Genomic DNA, 24,100 nt, shown 5'->3' with positions numbered 1-24,100 from the left:
GTCATTGTTCACAGAGTGTTCACTGAAATAATGAAAAGCCAAGTACTGTGTGGGGCTGCCAGGGAAAGGCACTCAGGAAGAAAGAGGGAAACAACATCGAAGGGCAGACATGTTGTGAATCACAGCTTGTAGGATTCCATTTCCCGTCTTTCCTGTGTCTCTCAGGTATGTATACTCAAAAGAGAGGGAAGGCATAACCATTACAAAATCCATATAGGTAACTGTTTTATCCTAACAAAGAGTGTTGCATTTAAATATAATGCTGTTTACTTTGTGTGAAACTGAAACATTGGTAAAGATTTCTTTGTGCTGCTTCTAATCTATAATTTAACACATTTGTTCCACCAGAACAAACATTTGCTGAACGTCATGGAAATGGTTTTGAAAAGTGTGAGTGTCAGCAAGCTCGCTTCTGAACATAGTCCTCCAGCAAGGCAACACCTGTATGCTGAGTATACAGACCCACCCGGAGACTGGCAGTGCTTCCACACAGCCCAAATCTCAGCTTCAGCTGTGTATTTGTATTCACTTTCCTTTCGTCGGAGCTTAAGACATGCCTCAAACACTTCCTCATATTCTGCACAAGCAAGGGACATTAATCACACCCATCTCCATGCTCACTGCCTCAGAGTTGTTGCTTATGATCTATCCTGTGAATACTTTCTACTCTGACCTTGCTGATCAATAAGATGGATGACAAAGAGGGCAAAGGCATGTGCTTTACATCTTCATAGAAACTGCTAGCTCCTCAGAGTAGTTAAAATAAATAATGCCTTTAGTGTTACCCTTTGCCTCCTGCTAGCAATAGTGGAGGAGTGTGGAAGGGAGCTGAACTCTGTCTTCTTACCTGTGATGTTTGGTCTTGTTTGGGTGATGCTCTTTTGATAAGCTTTCAAAAGCCCCCTACTATGAGTGTCAAATTAAGTACTCCTATGAATATGCATGAGCAAAACCCTCCTATATTCATTTTGGTGGCTACTCACTGTTCTGGGTTGCCCTGGAAGCCATTCCAAATGGTTTTGATTTAGCGTTTGAGATTCTTAATGGTAGTAATTATCTGTTGCAGCCATGCAGTACCAAATATGATGCGTGTTAGAGATACTTTAAAAATAATGATAAAAAAGACTAAAGATGCTAATTCCCACATTTTAGTTCCTACAGGGCAATTAGCCCCTAGTAATGATGTTTATATTTATATGCAAATGTCCCAGGAAAAAAAATGAATCTTAACAGAAACTTCATATCAATACTATTGGGAGATGAGAGCATTCCATCTGTCTGTAGAAAACGCCTGCCATTAGCTGAATATGTAGTCGATTTCTGTAATAGAAACTATTTAATCTTAACTAATTCATTCTTCATCTTGTGTTATTTTCCCTTCCTTCTGTTCTTTTATTAAGACTCTTAACTAACATACAGCATGGATAGCTCTCCAGGGCTGATGCTTAGGTGCCTCACCACATTTTCTTCTGAGTATCATCTGTTCTTTGAATTATTGCCTAATATCATTACCATGTCTCATTTTTGAGTAATAATTGAGCAACCAAATCAGGCTTCTTGGGAAGACTTACTGGTTAATATCTTCTGTTTTAGGGATTCCAGCACACGAAATAAAGAACTATTATGAAAGAGCCAAGTTCTGCACTTGAGATGTAGGCTGTGATTAGTTTTTTGTTTTTGTTTTTTTTTTGCTAATTAAGAAAAAAGAGAGGGAGGAAAAGAAAGGAAAGGAAAGAAAAGAGCTCCCATATATGTGAAGAGAAATAAGCTTCAGGACAGCTCATGTGGTCCTGCATAGTCTCAGTTGGAGAAGTGGGACAGTTTGAGGCTCGAATCAAGCTCCATTTTGCAGGATATTCTGTACCAAGACAGTCTTACATGGGACATTCTCTCGTCATCACTACTCATTCTGTTTTGTACTTCCTTTGTTCCTGCAAGGCATTTAAAACTGTTTATTGGCCATTCAGTTACTTAAGTAGCATCATTGGAGATACATATTGCAGACGAATAGAGGGAACATCCATTACTTCAGTTAACAACTTATTGGTTATTCACTCCAGAGCACAGCAAGGAATCATTTCTTTTTAGAAACCAGCAATCGGGAGTTACTGAATCCATGATTAAATACAGCGCCATTCTGAGCTTATCAGAGCATCATGGAGGTCTCTGCCCAGTGCTATGGAAGCACTTAAGGGAAGGAGGGGAGCAGCATAGTAAGAGTACTGTGTCATACATGTTCCAGCTCCACGGTAAGTGCTCTCATAGGAATTACAACACCCAAAGACAAGAGTCGGCTTGCTGAAAGTACTTCATCTAACCACATCAAGGTATGGGATAATTATCCACAATTTGCATGGTAAAAACAAAAACAAAAACAAAAACAAAAACAAAAAACCAACCAAAGAAATGGAAAAACTTGCCTTGATGTCTGTGTAATCTCAATTTACCGTTTAACCAAGAAGAAACAAGGAAGCAACCTGCCCCCCACAAAGCTCCTGAATAGGAACCAGATACCTCCAATACCACCATATTGCAAAAGGCAGATGTTCACTGTCACTCACTGTCATCGTCTGGGATAAAGGAGTCTGGGAAAGGAGAATTTCAGCACCCTGACAGTGGGAAATCTCATTAGAAACTCTTGAGATTTATCTGTCACTCTGACAGGATAATTTGATTTTAAATTCCATCACTGCTAGCCCTAATTTTTAAAATTAAACAGGAAAAAAATATGACTTAGCTTTCCCCTTACTACGAGTAATAGAATCGTATAAATCAAAATCAAGGATTCCATTAATCAGAAATCACAGGAAGTACTTTTTTTTTGTTGAAAATTTTAGGGTTTGAGGGAAATTGCAAAGCTCTCTCTCATTCCTCAATTTGCACCCTGTCCTCCTGGAACTGGGCTGTAAACGAGCTAAGAGATTCCTGTGAGATGCCAGCTAGCATGTCTGAAGTTTTCATATCACTATAAAATAAAATTGTACTATCTCTCACAATAACTAATCTCCTCCAAGGATCAGCTGAACCACACCCCACGGGTATTTGGCTTATTGCATAATTATCCCTTCCATGCCGGGATCTGAGTTTTGAAGACAGGATGCAAAATAACCTAAAATGTCATATGCACATTCTCATTCTAAGGGTGGGTACATCCAAAGACTTTTACAAATCCAGCCCTTTGCCTTACATTTTCTCCAGAAAGGCTCTAACAAAATGTGAGTGAGAGATAAACTCTCAGAAGATTGTGGATTCGAGGATCACTGCTTGCCTTTTCCACCATTTGCCTGTGGAATAACTCAATTCTCTGTTCCATGGTGAAAATCAAACAACTCATTAAAATGAAAAGAAATAGAGTCAGGACTAAGATGGGCAGAGCACAGCCACGTGTGGAGAACAGCTTCCTACATCTCTGTGTGGCACACTTCACACATTTCCCAGTACTAAATTTTCTACAAAATAAATGAGGACTTAATGTCAACTTGCTTGTTAGGGAACCAGGATCAAGAAAGGTCAAGGAAAGAATGTTTTAATGTGAAGTTAAGGAGTCAAGGGTGCTTAGACTTTTCTCCCCTTCAGTTAGCAGAATCAACTCTGACTGGCTCCTTTTCTGGCAGGTGCCTCATAAGAAAAGAATTCAACTATTTCTTACCCAGCCCCTGACTCTCTGCCTTGTGAGTTTGTCTGTAGCACATTTCTCCTCAGTACATGGAAAAAGGAGATAAAGTATGTTCCTATTACTTACAAAATGTCACTACAGTTCCTAGAAACTGGATCTAATACACAATAGCCATTTCCTTCTATGGAACTCAGAACCAATGTAATTCACCGACTGTTGGTACATGTTATAAGATCCAGGCTATAGCATATCCCTTAAAATTTTTTAATTAATTTATTCATATTACATCTCATTTGTTATCCCATCCCTTGTATCCTCCCATTCCTCCCTATGTTCTGATTTCACCCTATTCCCCTCTCCTATATCTGTGACTGACGGGGACCTCCTCCCCCTCTATATGGTCATAGTGTATCAAGTCTCTTCTTGGTAGTCTGTTATCCTTCCTTGAGTGCCACCGGACCTCACCAGGAGGGGACGTAGTCAAATACGGGGCATCAGAGTTCATGAGGAAGTCATTCCTCACTCTCCACTCAAGTGTGGAGAATGTCCTATCCATTGGATAGATCTGGGTCAGGGGTTCATTGTTTACTGCACTTATTGTCCTTGGTTGGTGCCATAGTTTGAGCAGATCCCTGGGCCCAGATCTTCCAATCATAATGTTCTTCTTGTAGGTTTCTAGGGCACTCTAGATCCTTCTATTTCCCCACTCTCCGATATTTCTCTCACCTAGAGTCCCAATACGACGACCCACTCTTTAAGATAGTAAAAATATTTAATTCATACTTTAAGAGCTATACTTTCTACTTGGCATTCTATGCAAATAAGTCCTATCAGATCCACACTCTCTTCATATAAGCTCATGGGCAGATATTTATACATGTGTGTGGTATAGAATGGTAGCAGTCCTACCACCAAAAATAGATTAAGGAATTTGGCCATGCATTGTGAATTAAATTTATTCATTATTATCTGAAAATTCCAACAATAATTATTTTAAATGATAGCTTTGCATAATGCTCAGATTTTTAGGACAAAGCAATAAACTTCATCGCATTAATAATTAAAACATCATTATGGTTTCCTGGGAAATAGGCCAACTATGAAATAAGGACACACTTACCTTATGAGTTTGTGAATTTCCTCCTGATCAGGTGGTTACTGAAGAAATCTGCCAGAGTTCTCAAACAGTGCGTCTTCCACAGTAACCTTCAAAATGCTACAAAAATTGAAAATGGAATGTTGTAAAAGGCAGAATAAATTTTTTTTACAATTTCAAATTGTATAGTCACTATCAATCAACTATCATAATTACCAATGTGCACTTGGAATCTTCTCTACAATCTTACCCTTTTTTTTTTTTTTTTTTTTTTTTTTTTTTTTTTTGCTGCTTACTTGTCACGTTACCAAAACAAATGGAAAAAGTAGTATGACCACAAAACGCCTTCTCTGTAGATATTCAGTCCTAACTTTCATGATAAAGCATCTCAAAATTTTCTCTTTCACCTCCAACATAGCTGTGACAAGCCAGTCAAGGTCCACCGAATCCAATTAGAGCAGTTTCTGGAAAAGGGGAAATGCTTCTTGACAACGTTAGGGTGAAATACTGTGCAAGCTATTTTAACATTAAGGAGGGCAACAGTAGCTACAATCATCTTTAGACTGTGGCTAAAACGCTGTCGTAAATCAACGACAGGATGAAGGTACCTGCCAAGCTCTACAGGAAATAGCCATTGGTTTCTCTGCCCTATATATCTGTGGACTCTCCATGCTCTGTTGCATAGAATCAGAGGAAAGTGAAATGGTTAGAAATTTCAGAGCAGAGGACAGAAAAGTCACTACTGTCTTCCATAATTTTAGGAGGGCGATGGCATTTAATCTTATGAAAGGGGAAGTGAAAGAGCTACAAGCTAGAACTCCAGAGATCTGCTGCCCCATTTCTCTCACTCCAGTAAGCTTTGACCTGAATTCCCGGACATTTTATTCTCCCATTTCACAAATCCTATCCCTTCTGTCATTATTTGAATTTACAGTGCCTAATCATTGTGGCCGTGCACACAGGCTTCTCTTTTTCATACTTGCCTGTATCAGAAGCACCTTAAAAACTCCAAATGCATACATGCCAACCCTTGGATTATTTTATTTTGATATTACTTCTGTTTCAGAATGTTAGAAAACACATCTGTTGGGATCTTTTGCCTATTTTGCAAACGCATCTTCTGAATGTTCCATGCTTTGCCAAAACAAGTTCCAAAAATAACAAGCTGTATACAGTTATAATCCTGCTTTTCACCCATTATACCATGCACCTATTAATCTACTCAGCAAAGCTCTGATTGCTTTGTTGGCTATACTCTGAGATGCTGACTTCTCAGTTTTCCTGTTTCCTTCCTGACAGTCATCTTCTTGCTGAAGGTTCCTCTGTAGTTCTGTCAATGTACTCAACACTTTAAATGACTTAACATTTAGGTTAATAAGTCCCAGATAACATTTGGTAAGCGAAATCAATGCATCATTGGGGGAAGGGTTGTGTCTGTCTATGTTAAAAGAAAGGCAGATGGAGTGGAGCCATGTAACCATATACACTCCTTCACTTGCTCTCATATGTTGGATTCTCAACACTTTAAGTTGCTTTCATCTTAAGTTCAAATATGGGGTCATAAATGTCAGACAAGACCCTCTTACTTTCATCCTATAATTCTACACAGTGGGCCTTTAAGTGAATAATTAAATCACCTCATCCCAAACGTACTCTTGTCCTTCAAAATATGCATATTAATCTCAATATGAAATTCTCAGTTCTCCAATGTTACCTAAGAAAACTTAGAAATATGGGGTGTAGCCCCCATTTTCCATGATTTATTTTTAACTGAGGTTTGCCTGTAAAAGATAACAGTGTATGGACAAAAAAAAGAAAGGGCAAACTACTGATTCCATTCCTAAGATCAGTGGTCACTCGCTAATACAAAGCAAGTGTAATATATAAACTTCTACCTCTCTGTGTGTGATTTCCATAGGTATGACAGGATAGATATTTGCTCCCATTAGGTTAATATTTTCCTAGCTAATATTTGGTAAATGGAATCAACTGAACATCGATGGAGGGTTCTGTTTGTCTATGTTAAAGCAGGCCAAATGGAGTAAAGCCATGTAATTATATCCACCCCATCATTTGCTTTCACATGCTGGACACGGAGCGGTGGTATCAATACAAACCACATTTGATCAACATTGCAGAAGAATTGCGAAGGTACTCCCTCATGTCTATAATGCTCTTTTTCTACCTTTGAAAATTGAGTGGCTTGAAATAATCCCCCTGAAACTTCCCACCTCACAGCCCTTCAAAAAGCCCAGTGGTCACACATGGTCGCATAACAAGAAGGATTATTAAAGACCTCACTAGAACTAGAGCCTATTCATTTTCTGTGTAAACCATGGGGTTCCTGTGCAGACAGTGATATGGCAACAGGAACCCAGACAGATGCTGTACCAAAGCTGCTCAGAGTGCAGGTGGGGAAACAGCTTGTGATATTAACAAGGCTAGATCCTTCTTGTGGTTTTCTATAGCCTTTATTTAAAATAAAGAAAAATGCTTTCAAAGACTTATTTATAACTGTACCCAGCACAGATTGCAGCAACATTTTGGTGCAATGAGCACATGTGTTATTCATACTGATATTAAGTATTTTTCTTTTTTGAAGTAGCCAGAAGGGGGAAAAAAGTGTGGGGGGGAGTTGTTTCCTGAGGATGGTTTTTGACAGAAACAACTAAAACCATATCAATGATACTAATGAGTGAAAATCGCTTTTTTTGTGGAATTTAAAAAATCAAGAAAAACAAACAAACAAAAAGATCCAAAGTAAACAGAGAAATCAAGACTTGAGAAATTAAATTTAAAAAAAGTTTTTAAAGGCGATCACATCTGTTACATGTATTTTTTTTTTACTTGAAGATCATAATTAAATTAGTTCAATTGTTCTGCACCACTCTGGGTGTAGTGCAGATTTCTTTCTATCTCCTCAATAAATCACTATAGCATTCTTCTTATTAGAAATTTTCTTTACTGTTTATCATGAACATTTACTAAGCTCCAATCATATCATTGCTCTGTTAAGCACTGCAACCAATACTGATACTCAAGCTGTCCTGTTGGCTTTAGTAACTGTGTACCCCTTTGGGAAAATACAAACATCATTGAGCATAGGTGAGGACTAATTTGGGTAGTAAGAAATTTGAACAGTTGGTTCGATTCATGAAGTCATTGCTTCCTTCTTGGTGTGTACTTTTTCAAGGTTCCTTTGAGTCTGTTGCCAAAAGATGACGTTCGAGTGTCATCTATGGAACAGTCTTATTTTGGAGAGTTGAAAGAGGTGTTGCCTTTGAAAAAAATTCCATTGTATGTTAAACATTCAGGAAGCCGTATGATACCATTGTTTCATGGTAGGTCATAAAAGCTAGGGTTATTTGGGGGATAGTATTTTCCAGAGAGAATTTTTTAATTTCATTCAGAGCACTGGAATGATTAGCTTTATTTACTCTCTAAAGGGAAGATGGCTTTGTGGGTTTATGGAAATTACTGTACCAAGTTCTTGAAAGTACAGATGTGCTAAAGATCCATTATAGAAAGTGATTGTTACTGGAGACATAGGTCAGAGTGAGGAGTGCTTCTGTGGAAAGCCTAAAGGATACGTGCGTAAAAGACTTTCTATCATTTTTCTCTTAAGGAAAACCAATTTTAAATTGTGCTGTCTCAAACATCTCAAACATAACCATGCCCTGAACTTATTAGTACCTCTCTCAGTCTTAACTCTTTAAACACCCAGGTGACACTTATTGTCCTCAGGGCCTTCGGTGGCCATTCATTCTTTTTGTATACTAGTTTTGTTAGTTTTTGAAGCATCAAAACAACGTACACTTTGTCTGAAAGTTATCATGAAAGTAAGTGCTAAGATATCATGCTCAATATCACACTGAATAAGAAAATCAGTTGACATAGATGACTGATCCAGGGGAAATGCTGCTCTTAGAGAACCCTCTTTGGAATTGCAGGAGTATATTACACATTCTTTGCTCTTGTAATTGCAGAAAAACGTTATTGCTAAATTTAAATTGAGGATTTTTTTCAATGTGAAAATCTAACTTTAAAAACAGTGCCTTATATATTTTGTTATGTTCCAGACCATTTACAGGATCCTTTCAACATGATTGATATCAGTTCAAGGCAATGATCTCTTTTACCCCAAAAGCCTTAAGAAGAAAACATGGAACAAGCGTTCTGATATTCGTGTGTGGTTTTAAACCTAATTGTTTTTTATCAAAATTCTGAGGGAAAGTAATAGAAATTTGTGTAAGAAAATGTTAAAATGAAGTTCTTGCAGGGGGTAGCGGGAGGGGTAGGGATCAATTAGAGAGAAGACTGGGAAGGAGCAGTGTTTAATATATAATAAGTTTATATATATATGTGTGTGTGTGTGTGTGTGTGTGTGTGAGTGTGTGTGTGTGTGTGTGTGTGTGTGTGTGTGTATAGAAATGCCATAACAAGACCTGTCTCTTTGTATGCTGACATAAAACATTAATTAAAAATGTAATTAATAATAAAAGAGAGAACAGATTGTTAATGACACAGTGAACACCAGCAGCCCTTCTCCCAGGCATCAGCATGGCTTTTCCCTTTTCAGAATACAAGTAACCTAATATAAAATGTACGGATTGTATCACATATCAAATTAATTCTGAACATGACAGGAAGGGCAGACAAGTGGCTGTTTTGGAAATGAATAGAGTTCATGAAGTATTTAATAAGTATTGATCCGGATTTCACCAGGGGGTGAGCTTCTCTCTGCTACTAAGTTAAGCGCTTTTGAAAACTGCATCAACTCTAAGGTCAGCAGTTCACCTAATAGCCAGTCATGAGCTACAGGGCTCAATAATCTTTATAAAATCAGGACAGGCCCCCTTTAATCTTTTCTCTACTGTCTCCAAACCACATTTGGAAATGGGAAAGATCATGTGTGTGAAATAGGGCAGGGACTTGAAGTCATCACTAATGCACCTGATGGGCAACTTAGGAGTACAGACTACATGAAGCCACAATTCTGCTAGAGGAACAGAGGGATTGCCCTAAGCCTCACCCCTTACTGAAAAGCTATTGAGAGCTGATTCCTCCTGAGAGAAAGAGTCATTTTTTAAAAAATAAATTTCTTTTCATGAATTATATTATGATCATGGCATTTCCTACTACATCTCTTCCTGTACCTTCTCTACCTCCCCACCCACACAAATGCAGTTCTAGGAGAGCCAGAGTGACAAAGAATCCTGTCTCAAAAAATAAAATAAAGTAAGTCTAAAAAAAATAATAAATAGGCCATTCACATCTTCACACTGTAGATTTCCCATGCTCTCGTGGATAGCCACACCTACATGAACAAATAGGCAGTACTAAACTGGACTGAGTGAGTTATCAAAAATTTAAAATAAAATAAAAGACATAAAGGTGGAAGATTTGAGTGATGGTTAGGAAATGGATGATAGAAATATGGTGGATATGGTCATGTCTTATGGTATACCTGTATAAGCTTTCAAGAAAAAAATAAAGAGCCTAGAATCACTCATTGGTAATAGACAAATAGAGGCCTGTCTTCTACGGCTAGTTTAAAAGCCTTCTGTTACTGTTTAAATAAGAGACATACTTTATAGTCTTAAGCATTCAAGCTTTGGTCCCCAGATCGTAGTGTCATTTGGAAACATTGTGAAAACTTAAGAGGCAAAGCCTTATTGAGAGATGGGATCATTGGGGCTGGCCTGGAGGCTTTGTAATCTGTGTCCACTTCCTCTTCCTTCTCTCTTGCTTGATTTTGGAGCCAATGTGAACAAATGTCTTCTTACTGCTGTCATGCTTAACCTGCATGCTGTCCCATCTTCTATGACACCTAACCTGCATGCTGTCCTGCCTTCTATGACACCTAACCTGCATACTGTCCCATCTTCTATGACACCTAACCTGCATGCTGTCCCATCTTCTATGACATCTAACCTGCATGCTGTCCTGCCTTCTATGACACCTAACCTGCATGCTGTCCCGTCTTCTATGACACCTAACCTGCATGCTGTCCCATCTTCTATGACACCTAACCTGCATGCTGTCCTGTCTTGTCTTTATGCCATTATGGACTGTACTCCTTGGTAAATGCAAGCCATATGAAACCCAGTCCCTGTGTTATGCTACCTTATCATAGCAACGGACAAAGTATCTAAGACACTCTCAAAAGGCCACACAGGAGTACTTTATATAATTTGATTCCATCTGGTTCTTCTTTTCTTCTTTTCTAATTTTTAGTAACCCCATAAATTCCCACTAGAGGACACAAAATAAGCTAAAAGTGGGCTGCAGACATAGATTATCGGAAAGAGTGCTTGTCTTGCAAGCCTAATGCATGGGTTCAATGCCCATAATCCATGAAAAGACAGCCAAGCATTGAGCTGTGTGCTTATAACCCTAGTTCTGGGAAGGCAGAGACAAGAGTGTCCCTGTGGTCTACTGGCCATCCAGTATAGCATAACTCGTCATGAGTTCCAGGCCAGTTAATGATGGCCCTGTCTGAAATTCCAAAGACAAAAGCCAAAGGTATACAGCACCCGAAGAAGCAGGTCCACATCTGATTTTATATGCAAATGTGCACAAGTGCATGTGTATACACATACACACACACACACACACACACACACACACACACACATACACACATGGACCTTCATAGGCTCATGAGTGCCACATTATTTCTTTTGCAGAATTTTAAAGTTCAGATTCTATGCCATTCTTTTTGGATATCAATTTCCATCTGAGCTTTGATGCCTCTTTGGACGAAAAGTCAACCAAAAGAAAAGAGTTTAATGGCCAGTGCTTCAAATACTCCATAAAAGGCAGCAGCTAATGTATTAACAACTTCATACTTTAACTCCCTGCTCCTTTTCTTCTTCATTCTAGACTACCATATTGGCAAAATGAGCATGCAACTTGAAAGCCAACTTTAAAGAATGGAGATGTCCTGAGACGATTCTTTCATATTTTTATTTTATTGTATTGTAACTTTTGTTATGAACAATGGAAGTACTGTCTGGCACAGTCCTCTGAGTTGTTAAAGGGCTCTTTCGTGATCTTTTCCACCTGTTTCCCTGAAGAGTAGGATAATTATACTCATATCCAGGGCTACATGCTGTTTGGAGCTTTATGGAATATTTTCCTAAGACCTATTTTGGCTGATTCAATCTGGCAATAGATTTACCTTTTAAACTAGGACCGTGTTGATATGAGAGGGTATGAATACAGTGATATGATGAACAGCGTAATCAACATTACTTTGATGGATAGAGTTCATATTCGGGTTAATTTGTCTAGTGTCTTGAATGCAAATCGGTCAGAATTGTAATAGTCATTTGTTTTGGGTATGTGGTCAGGAAGAAGAACAGAAAGGTTCTGGTGTTATCCTGATGATACAGGTAAATAATTCCTGCATCTCCATATCCATTCAGCATGTTTTTTACCTAACATAAATCCTTCACAAAATTATTTTGTGTAACCTTAGCTTTTATGTGAACTTATACAAATGTTGAAGGGAAATTTTGATTCTGAAATGGTCTCAGCCATAAAACACACTACACATGTGACTCTATTTCCTTTGTTGTAGGTGAAATCCCTTTGAAAGCTATCCCTTAAGAAAGATTAAAATAGTAAAATTTTCATTTGCATGCACACATCATTCTTCTGCAGGTTGTCTATATCTCTATTAAGAGTTGCTTCCTTATTCACCAGCATGCGAATGGGTTAGCTTTGAACTTAAAGGATGCACCTATTTGTAGGATCTTCTTGTTTGGGTAGACAGAAGTATTATCTTACCCAGATATCAGTATTTATTTTTAATATATCAGAAAGATATTTTGTAAAATTTTCACTTTATGATGATGATAAATGTTGGGAAACATCATAGCATCTTACTTTAGCCTTGATGGTAGACAATGTAAAGCAGAAAAATTAAGCATGGTTTTCTAAATGATGAACCAAGTTCAAACATTTCAATTAATAATCCTAAAGGGCATCCTCAAGCAATGTAACAGATTGTATTTAAATATGTTCACCAGATAATAATGAAACATGGTTATCAAATACTAGTCCTGTGATTAATAGGTTTTAAAAGCCAATAAATTTATCATGTAAGAATCTCAGCTTTGAAAGACTATCATAAATATTGACATTTATATTTATAGAAACAGATAAAAAACACTTAATATTATCACTAGAAGAAAATCTGAAGCAAATCGTACAGATATTGGGAAAACTCTACAACTGGTAGGGTAGAATTGGGAGAGAAATTTCAACTGTACTACTAAATACAAAGGCTAAATGTATCTAAAACTTCATATCAATTATAGGACAATGACAACTGTACAGGTGTAATAAAGAGAAGATGAGGAAAAGGTATAGTAACACAATTATTAGAAGTGGTATTGAATAGAAAAAGAAGAAAAGGCTTTACATCCTGGAAAGCCAATGATTGAGTGTGGTCCACCTGTGATTGGAACAAGATTCTGATGTCTGGGCATGGTAAACAGATTTGACGCTTTTGAGAAAACTTACAGAGCACTGTGTCATGGAAGAAAGTTAAATTGCCCCAACCACAAGATATTTTAATATATTTACAGCTTTGAGCAGGATCCAAATGCTTATTTCTTGGGACCATTTGTAAGTTGTCAGAAAGTAAACTACAATAAGTAAATTAATGTGACAACCCATAAGGAAAACTTGCTTTCCCTAAAGTATTCCTTGAGCACTAAAGTCATCATCTGGTCATGTTTTCTCAAAATATATAATATCAACTGCAGCTACTATATTTAAGATCACATATATTTAATGTACATTCAACCATTTTTCTCTGTTGAAGCACTTTTACAATCTTAAGACAAGATGTTACTATACACCATATTTATAAATACAGGTGTGTAAAACACCCACTTGCTATATTAACCAATTTAAATGACAACAATATGACTCCATGATGACAACAACAACAACAGAAATATATCTGTAGCAACTGTCCAAATGTTTGATAAATGGATATTTATGCCTCATTATAATCAGGATAATGTATGGGTTAAGAATTTCTATCTTAAAAACCTGGGCAGCAATATCACTGGGTGGCCCAAGAAAGGACATCATTGTACAACATGTATCTTAATGACCACAAAAGGTAGTGACAGCAATTAGTAAACAAAAGAAAACACAGTTTCCAACAGTCCTATTTGATATTCATACACTTAAAATTGTATCTATTCAGTATAATAAGTATTTTCAGTAGAGATTGACTAGTGTTTAGGCACACATGCAATGATTAGTTGCCTAGTTGTGAAAATTTAAGCACAAAAAAGAGTAAAAGAGTCGATTGCAAAATGTAACTGATATTTTGGGAATTGCTTTCCTAAAATGCGGGGTAATGACACAAAATTCAATGAGAATGAATATAAAGAACATTATATGTGTGGTTAACCTGAAAATATTGAACAAGAGAAATACGAGTTGGAAATATGGGGTTTACGTTCTCCTGTGAATACAGATTTTCACTGGTGTCTACATCAAGCTGTATTGTTTTTGTGGTGAACCGATGCCTCTGATTTTCTCAACGAGTAACAAAGTAGGTGGTATTTCTTGAAGACATAATACTTACACTAGTATTCCTACATCAACAACACTAAAATACGTATGAAGGAATGTCAAAGAGGTACAGCGACAAAACTAATAACTATACTCAATTCCTCGTTTAATTCTGATCACTGAATAGTTATATCAAGAAATGTCCCTCATTTGGTGCTAGAGAAATGGGTCAACACTAGACCCACTTTCTGAACCACTAGAGGACACAGTTCTCACCAGCTTCACTGAGAGGTTTACAGTTGCCTAAAATTCCAGTTCTGGCAAACACCGCTCCTCTGACCTCCATGGGACCTGCATAGATGAGTACATACTCATCCACCCAGAAACTCATATGTACATATCATAATAACAAAAATAAAGTGAGTTTGTTTCATCTGAAAAATAAAACCAGTTAGTAGGTTGTGTTCCTTGGCTAATTAAAAGGTATTATGATTTTAAATAAAATTCTAGAAGTTAATATATACTGAAAATGTTTCAACTTCTGAAAGTGAAAATAGCGCAGCTTAAATAAGCAAGAAAGACCATTTGCAAGGCCTAAATCAGAAAAATGGTCATTGTAAATGGACCTGGGCTGTTGTCTGAGACAGCAGCTGATGGGGTCACTTACTGAGTCTAGGGGCCTAAGTCCCTGCTATCTCACTTGACCACCACACAGCCAGTCATTTATGGCTTTGACTATTATTCCTAGTCCTTCAACTTATTGTGAAAAACCTACTAAATATTAAATTTATCATATCTACCTACATATTAATTTCCAAAATTTGTTAATAGTAAGAAATAAAAATATTAAACATAGAAAAAGTCAGTAATCATCAATGCACTGAGTGCTTATTAAATGTGGACATGCCACATGTAAAATAGTATTTGCATAAACCCATGATGTGGAAAAAGAGATGAGGATAAAAAGTAGCTACTTTGTTAAAAATATGGTAGTTTCTAAAAAATAAAACCGTGTTTGATTTTGAAAACTGTTACTATAATATTGATTTCACAACTCTAATTTTAAAGCAACTTAAGAACTTACACACTTACAAAGAGAAATGTGTATTTTAATATGCTTAGCATTTAGGTATTATTTATATATGTGTGTGTACAATATTTTGGTCCATGTATTTTCTCAAGAACTCACTCTCATTACTAAGCCATATGTCTTGAAATATTTCCTTTTCTTCACATGAATCTTAAGTGTGAAGAGCTTTTGTATTAAGTGGACCATAAGCATCCCATAATACTCATTTATTCAGAATTTCTATGAAACCTATGCTCCTATGTGAGCATGACTGAATATATTCTGCCTATATACAAAGAACCAGATGTTTGGGTTGACAATACTTTTTATATGAAGAATTAATGGGTGGAGCAATTGGGAAGGGAGTCAGTGCTTCTTCAAACAGAAGGAACATTCCAGTTGCAAGAAAATTCAAGGTCATTTACTCTCAATATTCTGTACGTATTTTAAAAGAGAATTTAGTAGATGAATGAAAGGTTTACTATTATTTTCATTTACATTTTCTGATTGGTTACAATGTTGTTCATAGTATTTGCATGCAGCAATCCTGAGCTTATCTTCCACAAATTTAAAAGAAACTTATTGTGGTAAAATAGTCTGGAATATTTCTTTTGTAAATATGTTAAAATACACTGTGTGGTATTATAAACTATCCTCACATCATTGGTGGCAATCAGCACTTTCTCTCTAGAGCCCGCCTATTTTTCCAATCTTAACCATATTACATTTTACTCACGTACTCTTTAATGTTCTTCTTCCAGCCTCTTGCATACCAGTCACTGTGGGTTTTATTGTTGTTGTTGTTGTTGTTGTTGTTGTTTGTGATTTTGAAATGCCCTCAGTAACATTAAAAGGGAATTTGCATAATATCCTCCCTTCTACTTCCGGCTTATTACTCTAAGATATTTCCAAACTTTATTCATTTTGCAATATGCTCTAAAATTACTGCTTGATTTATTGAATCTGATCATTTCATTTTACCTTACCTTTCATAGGGTAATGTTATCAGGTACAAACTAATTGAAAGCTAAACTAATAAAAACACTGTTTCTCACTGGGCAACAAAATTACCAGCATTGGAAACCCTGTCTGTGCTGAGTATTTGTGAAGTCTTAAGGTATCATATCACACCAATGAATTTAATTAATTACCTAATAAACCTTTCCAATATTATGCTATGTAATTAATTATATGCATTGCCTCCAACATATTTTCCAATAAATATTCTGAAATAATTTTTTTATACTTAACTCAAAGTTTGACTCCTCTGAGCAATGATCCACCCATGCTTCCCCATACTCCCTCAGAGAACCACCCTTTTGCTCTCTGATTCTGTGAGTTTAACTTTCAAAGGTTTCACACTTGAGAGAGATTGAATAAAGGCTGACACTGAGTAGATAGCTTATTTCACTTCATGTAATGTCTCCAGGCTCAACTATGCAGTTCCATTTAAAAACATTTCTTTTGTCTTCTTAAAATATTACGTAGTATTACACTGTGTATATATCCTCTATTTTATTTTCTACTCCTCCATGGGTATGCATTCAGGTTGACTATTGTGATTAATGTTACAGTGAAAATAAGAACACGGTTTTATTACCTTGTGTCTAAATGTGGTGGTACTGTATGACAAAGTAAGTTGACTATCAAGGTTTTTTTGGTATGTTTGTTGATTGTTTGTTTCTGAGCAAATGAGCTATTACCCATAACAGCTGAAAAAAAATTCCCATTGCCACATAAAGCATCTCAGGTTTCCCTTCCTTTAAAATTTCCACCAACATTATGTCATCATTTTCATAATAGCCACTGTAGCACGTGAGGTGACTATCAATTACAATTAGAATTTACATATCACTGGTTGCAGATTTGAAGATGTTTGTGGGAACCTATGAACTAATTGTCTATGACCTCAGGAGAAATGGCTGAAATCCAGGTCAACCTGTACTGTGTTGTGTGAGCTTATGGCTTTACATATATAAATTCATTTTCAAATCCAATGTTATGAAGAATTTCTATTCTCCAAGGTTTTCATGGGTATGGGTCATATTTAGGGGCTGTGGTCAATTTTTTAAAAGAAATGTATTTAAGTACAACTTTAAAGATTTTAATTTTATTATTTAAAAATACGTGTGTGTATGTATGCATGTATGCATCTATACATGTATGTATGTGTGTATGTATGTATATATGTATGTATGTATGTATGTATGTATGTATGTATGTATGAATGTCTTCCTCAGCTATAATGCCAATCTGAGATGAGACTATCTTAGAAGACATGAGACCTTATCTCAAAACGAAACAAAACAAAACAGGAAGGAAGCCAAAGGTTTACATAGGTGTGTGGGTGTGTTTTTGTAATGCATAGTATACCTGACTTACCTATATCCTGTACCTGGTGTGCCAAATAAGGGCTACACATCCCTGATTAACTCTAAAATGAAAACCCTATCTGTAACCCAAGTTTTCTTTTTGTCTGAGACAAAGCTCTCAGCTACTACCTTCTGTTTCCCCCTTGAACCGTTCCTGGCTGGGATGTAATAACAGTCTTCTATCTTTACTTTCTGAATTTATTTTCAGCTTGCAAACATAATTAGATCAAACTGGGCCTTCTAATATTTATGCATTTATGCAAAGACCATATAGAAATAAAAATCACCATACAATGGTCCAAATGGTTCCAGAATCAGAGGGTTTAAAAAAAATAATTTCAGAATATATTTGCTTTTACGACACTCAAGAGTTTGTGAAGTTTATCGAGGTACTTTTTCATATCTTCTTTAAGCTCCCATGAAATGCTGGTGAAATTGCAAACTGGTACAGCTACTAGGAAATCAATGTAGCGACATCTCAAAAATCTAAAAGTTTATGTACCACATGATCCAGATATACCACTCCTTGGCTCAAAGGACTAGACATTCTGCTCCATAGACAGTTGCTCAATTTTGTCCATTGTTGCCCTATTCGCAATAGGTGGTGAATGGAAAAAAATAATGAATGGATAATGAAAATGTAGTACACATTCACAGTGGAATTCTATTCACCTTAAGAATATGAAATCATACAATTTGTAGGGAAAGGCACGGATGTAATTGCAAAATATTTCATGGAATGATTGAGACCTACGAAGACAATAGGGCACATTCTCTTGTATTTGTGGGCCCTAGCTCTGAATATTCTAATGTGAGTATGCAAATTGAAGTAACTACCGAAGCCAAGAGAGTAGAAAGGGAGCAGGAGGAGACAGAGAGAGGAGACAATATAGAGAGGAAGATAGTTAGAACTAGGTGCTATGACAGGAGTAATGGGGATACTCTGGGGTTCAGGACTGGAGAATGTGGGAAAGAGATAGAAATATGACTATTGATGTTTGAAAAGGCCATAGGAAAACATTATTATTTTTTTTTTTAGTTTACTTAAAAGTACGTGGGAAATCTCCCTTCAAATTTGTGTTCAGAGAAGGTCCAAGAGAGCCTCAAAGCGATTCCTGCCATTGCCCTTAGCTATGGCTCAGAACTTGAAGTTAAAACCCTGTTGCTGATTACAATGTATACATCCAGCACCGGACCTGGAAGAACTAAGCTGGAACTGATCTAGAAGCTTCCTTCTTGAACACCTCTTCATAAAATATCAGAAGACAGTATGCAGGCAACCAAGACAGAAAAGCAATCAATAGTCTCAATAATTTAAGATACTACAAACCACAGCGATGTCAGGGGTGTCAATACATCCAACTGCTTTCATATTGGGATTAAGGCTCAGGAATATGGGTGAATTTATGTCTGGTTATAGAAATCTAGTGAACTACCCATAGCAATACAGGACATAGACCCTCAAGGAAAACTACTCCTGCCACTTTCCTAAACTAATAAAACTACTAACTCGGTTCCAAGTATATGCCCTTATTACCACAGGTAAGGATAGCTTTCACCTTTTTTCCAAACCACTTTCATTTGCAGCAGATGGAGACTATTCCCTAGATTCACAACTCATCAAAATACAGAGGACCCAAGGTCCAACTGATGCATCACACAATTCCTGAGCCAAATGTTAGCAAGCCCTAACAGATTTCCAATAAATATGCAGCTGTTTCAGTGTTCAATGTGTGTCTATTTCTTTCTTAAATAAGTATTTAAAAACTTTTAGCATCTGTCCTTCTTATTGGATACCAGATTTTGACTAGCCATATTGGACAATCAGAGATGTACGGTACATTGTAGTATATAGTTTAAAACAACAACAAAAGCAGTAGGAGCAGCAACAACAACAAAATACCACACACACACTCCTAAATACATACGTGCATCATGCTCAGTCTTTATATGTTACTTTATGTATGTTTTCAAGGGCTTACATTTGGTATTGGATAACCAATTTGCGTGCTATTCCTTGGGGGGAAATATTTGTTTTTGAACATTTTTATTAAATACTCATAAGAGAGAGCGTATTCTAGACACAAAAGCAATGCTACTTGGCGGAAACTGAAGGCAGTAACTGGCTATGAATTACAGGCTAATGTGCCATCTTACCTTCTCCCATGAAGAATCCCGCTTCCTGCTTCCATGCCATAATCTACATCAGTGCCCTGTGTTAATCCTTGAGTGCACTAAACATCTTTCAGTATCTCATAACCTCCTCTCATTAAATGGCTGCTATTTATCCCAACACATCATGATCATTTCACAATATCATTCAATAATGAATTATATTATTACACTTTCTCAACTATGGTATTTTGGGGCTTTTCAAGCTCTCGAGTGGACAAACATCAATTCTGACCTCCCAAGACTTTCTCATGAATCCCCAGGTTTCAATAAGTGGTAGTTCTTCCTTGGACCCCATATACTTTGAACCCATGAGTTATTCACTCTCATCTATTTCTTAACTTCTATCCCTAGCCATCTTAAATTCATGGCACATCATGTTTTTAATGTAGTTTGAAGTTCAATGCCTTACTTTCTTTCACTTGTAATTATTCAAATCCTAGTTTAATCATTTGATTTGTCTGCTCCTATTACTGTATACATGTTGAGGTTAAACCAAGCAGTCATTTGACTGTGTGCTCCTATCCAATGACTAAATGCTGTTATTTAGTTCCAGGCAATATACTATGGTACGGATCAACATTTATCTCACGGACTCAAGGATATAACCACAACGTCGTTTTTCTGTACCATTTAATTTGCTTTCTTTGTTATATAATGCAATTTAAAAATGTAATATTCAATAATAACTATGATCAAAAACTATATCCTAACTATATCCCCTTAATCTTGCTTTCACCTTATTACCCAACAAAAATGAATGTGGCAAAAGTCATGTGTTCATACTACTAAACTAAGTAAATTATGCCCAGTTTTCTTTTACTCAGCATAAAAAGCACAGTGTGTAATTATTGGTAGAAATATTTCTTCAGTTTTTGGAACTCTGTGTCCCTGAATTCTTTTTTTTTAATACATTTTTATTAATTTATACATATTACATCTCAGTTGTTAGCCCATCCCATGTATCCTCCCATTCCTCCCTTCCTCCCACTTCCCCCCTACTCCCCTCCCCTCCCCTAAGTCTGTGTCTGAGGGGGACCTCCTCCCCCTGAATATGCTCATACGGTATCAAGTCTCTCCTTGGTGACCTATTATCTTTCCTCTGAGTGCCACCAGGCATCTCCGTCCAAGGGACATGTTCAAATATGGGGCACCAGAGTTTGTGTGAAAGTTAGATCTCCTTCTCCACTCAACAGTGGAGAATGTCCATCGGCTAGTCCGGGTAGGGGTTCAAGGTTTTTACTGCCTATTTTTTCCTTGGCTGTTGCCACAGTTTGCAGAGGACCCCAGGGCCCAGACTCGCCTGTAGTTTTCCAGGACTCACTGGATCCTTCCATTTCCTCTTTCTCCCAGGCTTCTCACACCTAAAGTTTCAATAGGATGTCCTCCCCTCTTACCCACTATTCTGGTAGGTACAGTTTTTCAGTGTCCCTGAATTCTTGGTTCCTTTCTGCACACTATAGGGAGCTAGAATGGACTCGTGAGGGCATCAGCCTCTTTCCTTCTTTAACTTCTCCTTCAGTTGTCTGACTACTCCAAAAAAAGCCTCACCCTCCATAAGAGTGGAGACTAATGAGTTTCATGGATCACCTTGCTGAGTGGCCTGATTTGTTTTACTTGACTCATTTCTCCATATTCACTTCCTTTTCTCTTCTCTGCTCATATGTTGTGCTGACAGCTCCAAATTCAATCCTGTAGCCTACATATCTCCCAGCTCTTGGCTATCCAGCTGCCTACTCACCATTCACAATTCTCTTGGATGCCTCATCCTAACCCAGCATCTATGGTGGAATTGGCTAAAGGTAAGTTTATGTTTCAAGTTGATAATGTCAGAATAATTGGTTTAGTCACTAGTTCCTTTATATGTACTAAAAACCCAAAGTCAAATGACTTCGTCTTTGTAATCTAGCTCAATTATAATACTCCTCCCACTACTATCATGCAGATTGATCCACTGCCCCTGCTCCCATGGATTACTGTGGCACTTTACCAGCTTCCTGACATCATAACTATTCGCTTTTATCTTTTACCATCTGGTACCCACAGAATCCAAAGCAACCAGAATCATCTGTGTAAAGTTAGAGTAATTATGTTTTAATTACTATTATGATGGTGGTGGTGGTAGTTGTAGTAGTAGTAGTCATGGTGTGGGGTGTGTGTGTGTGTGTGTGTGTGTGTGTGTGTGTGTGTGTGTGTGTGTACACTCATGGAGATCTCAGGGCGACATGATTGAGTCAGTTCTTCTCACCTTTATATGGGTGCCAGGGTTAAACTCAGACCATCAGGCTTATACTACAAGCACTTTAGCCTGCAGAACCAGGTCCTAAAATAAGAGTCTGTAGTTAAGACCCTGGACTGCTCATCCAGAAGCAGCAACTCAGTTCCCAGCACCCACATTAGGTAGCTTACACTACCCTATAATGTCTACCTCCAGAGAGTCCAATACACTCTTTAGACTCCACAGTTGTATGTGTGCACATACCCCTGTGTGCATGTGCATGTATGCACACACAGAAACACACACACACACACATGTTTTAGCTTTTTAAAAATTAAATATAAAAAATGATAAAGTTAGAGGCAAATTAGGACAAAGCATAGTTTGAAAAATTTGGGAGACACTGAAGACACTAAATTTTATGTTTTAGTTACTACATTATATCCACTGAAGTTAAGAAAGAAAAAAAATAATTAGCCATTTTTAAATAAAGGCAAATGTGATGAATGGTACAGAAACTAAATGAAAAGCACATACCCCTTAAAGACAAGAAATGAATTTTAGTCTTCTCCTTTAAGGATATGTCCAAACTGCATCCTCTGTGGTCTAGTCTATATACAGATGCCATTAGTCACTTAAGGTAAATGTACAAACATATTTAAAATATTTTATATTTAATCCATCACAGCCACTGGAACTTGGAGAATATATTTGCTTCTTGGATTATAACTATACCATTATATCAGAAATCAAGTAGGCCTGTTCCCGAATGTTTATAATTTTAAAAAGTGCAACCACGTGATACATCTAGATAGAAAAAAATGAATAAAACATAGCATACATAGTAGAATATTATGCATCAATATATAAATATGTAATATCACCTGTCTATCTTATATATTTATCTATCTATCTTAGAAATAAGCAAAAATAAATAAAACTAGAAATATTGGTATGCCATATTAGACCCTGTAGTTAGCAATATATAAAACTTCTTTCATTTCCCCTAATTTAATCTGATAGAAAAGCTAATAAAAAGAGTTACTTGTAAGTGTAGGTAAATGCAGTATTGCAAGGATTATGATGGGAGCAAGAAATTTCACTGTACAGTGACTTTATATAATTTCATATGATTTATTAAAATGCACGGACAGCATATATTATTTTCCACTCAAATTTCTCCATTAACATTGGATCTCATAAAAAAATACTAAGTCTAAATATTTTCCCACAAGATGCACATTTTTCACCTCCACCATCTCTCACATCAATTCAGGTATCTTTGTCCTTTAATGTGCTCAAACCAAAACAGGGCCACAATGCTGCCTTCAATCATCAAAAATGTTCCCTTCCCTCATCACCTACACTCTCAGTGATGCTTTCTCCATGGATATCCTCATCCCAGATAACCACAGGTTCTTTGTGCCTGTCCTTATGTTTATTCAAATGACTTTTATCAGTGATGCCAGGTTGACCACTCTACTTGAGCAAGAGCACCATTTGATATATTATCATTATACTCATTTTCTTCCTGTTTTTCCTCCATCTTCACCTCTGGACAAGTTCTAGGAACCATTTATTTTGCTTATTACTGTGATTCCAGTGCTTCCGACAGCTCCTAGCACAGTGCTCCTCTACCTGCCTGATGCTGCGACCCTTTAATACAGTTTCTCATGTTGTGGTGACCCCCAAGCATAACATTGTTCCATAACTGTAATTTTGCTACTGTTATGAATCATACTGGAAACACCTGTGTTTCCCAATGGTCTTAGGTGACCCCTTTGAAAGGGTCTATTGACGCCCATGTTGAGAAATGCTGACCTAGCATATGGTAGGTGCTTAAAATTTTTTTTCTTAAATCAGTGAGATTTAGATCCTTCATCAAGCAAAACATTCCAAGTTCAGCACAGTGTATAATGTATCCAAGTAGTGTGGCTCTGCTGGGCACCATGGTTTTGAAAAAACTGTGAGCAAATCCTAAACATCACCATGGAAGGAAGCTCTGTTTTCCCTC

At 37.0% G+C, this 24,100-nt stretch overlaps 1 long non-coding RNA gene across 2 annotated transcripts in view; it reads right to left on the bottom strand.

Moving 5' to 3' along the window:
• The window catches only part of LOC311585727, a 485,117-nt gene that overhangs the window by 371,197 nt on the left and 89,820 nt on the right, over positions 1–24,100 (bottom strand). For both annotated transcript variants that reach the window (XR_014775317.1, XR_014775318.1), the window contains exon 2: positions 4,737–4,832. This is a non-coding gene — a long non-coding RNA (uncharacterized lncRNA). The remainder of the gene's footprint in view (positions 1–4,736; positions 4,833–24,100) is intronic.

This window comes from Acomys minous (genome assembly GCF_964271855.1).
Source record: "Acomys minous genome assembly, chromosome: 16".
In the NCBI taxonomy this organism is placed as follows: domain Eukaryota; kingdom Metazoa; phylum Chordata; class Mammalia; order Rodentia; family Muridae; genus Acomys; species Acomys minous.
Note: the sequence above shows the minus strand (reverse complement) of the source record. Positions and strands in the feature narration are given on the sequence as shown.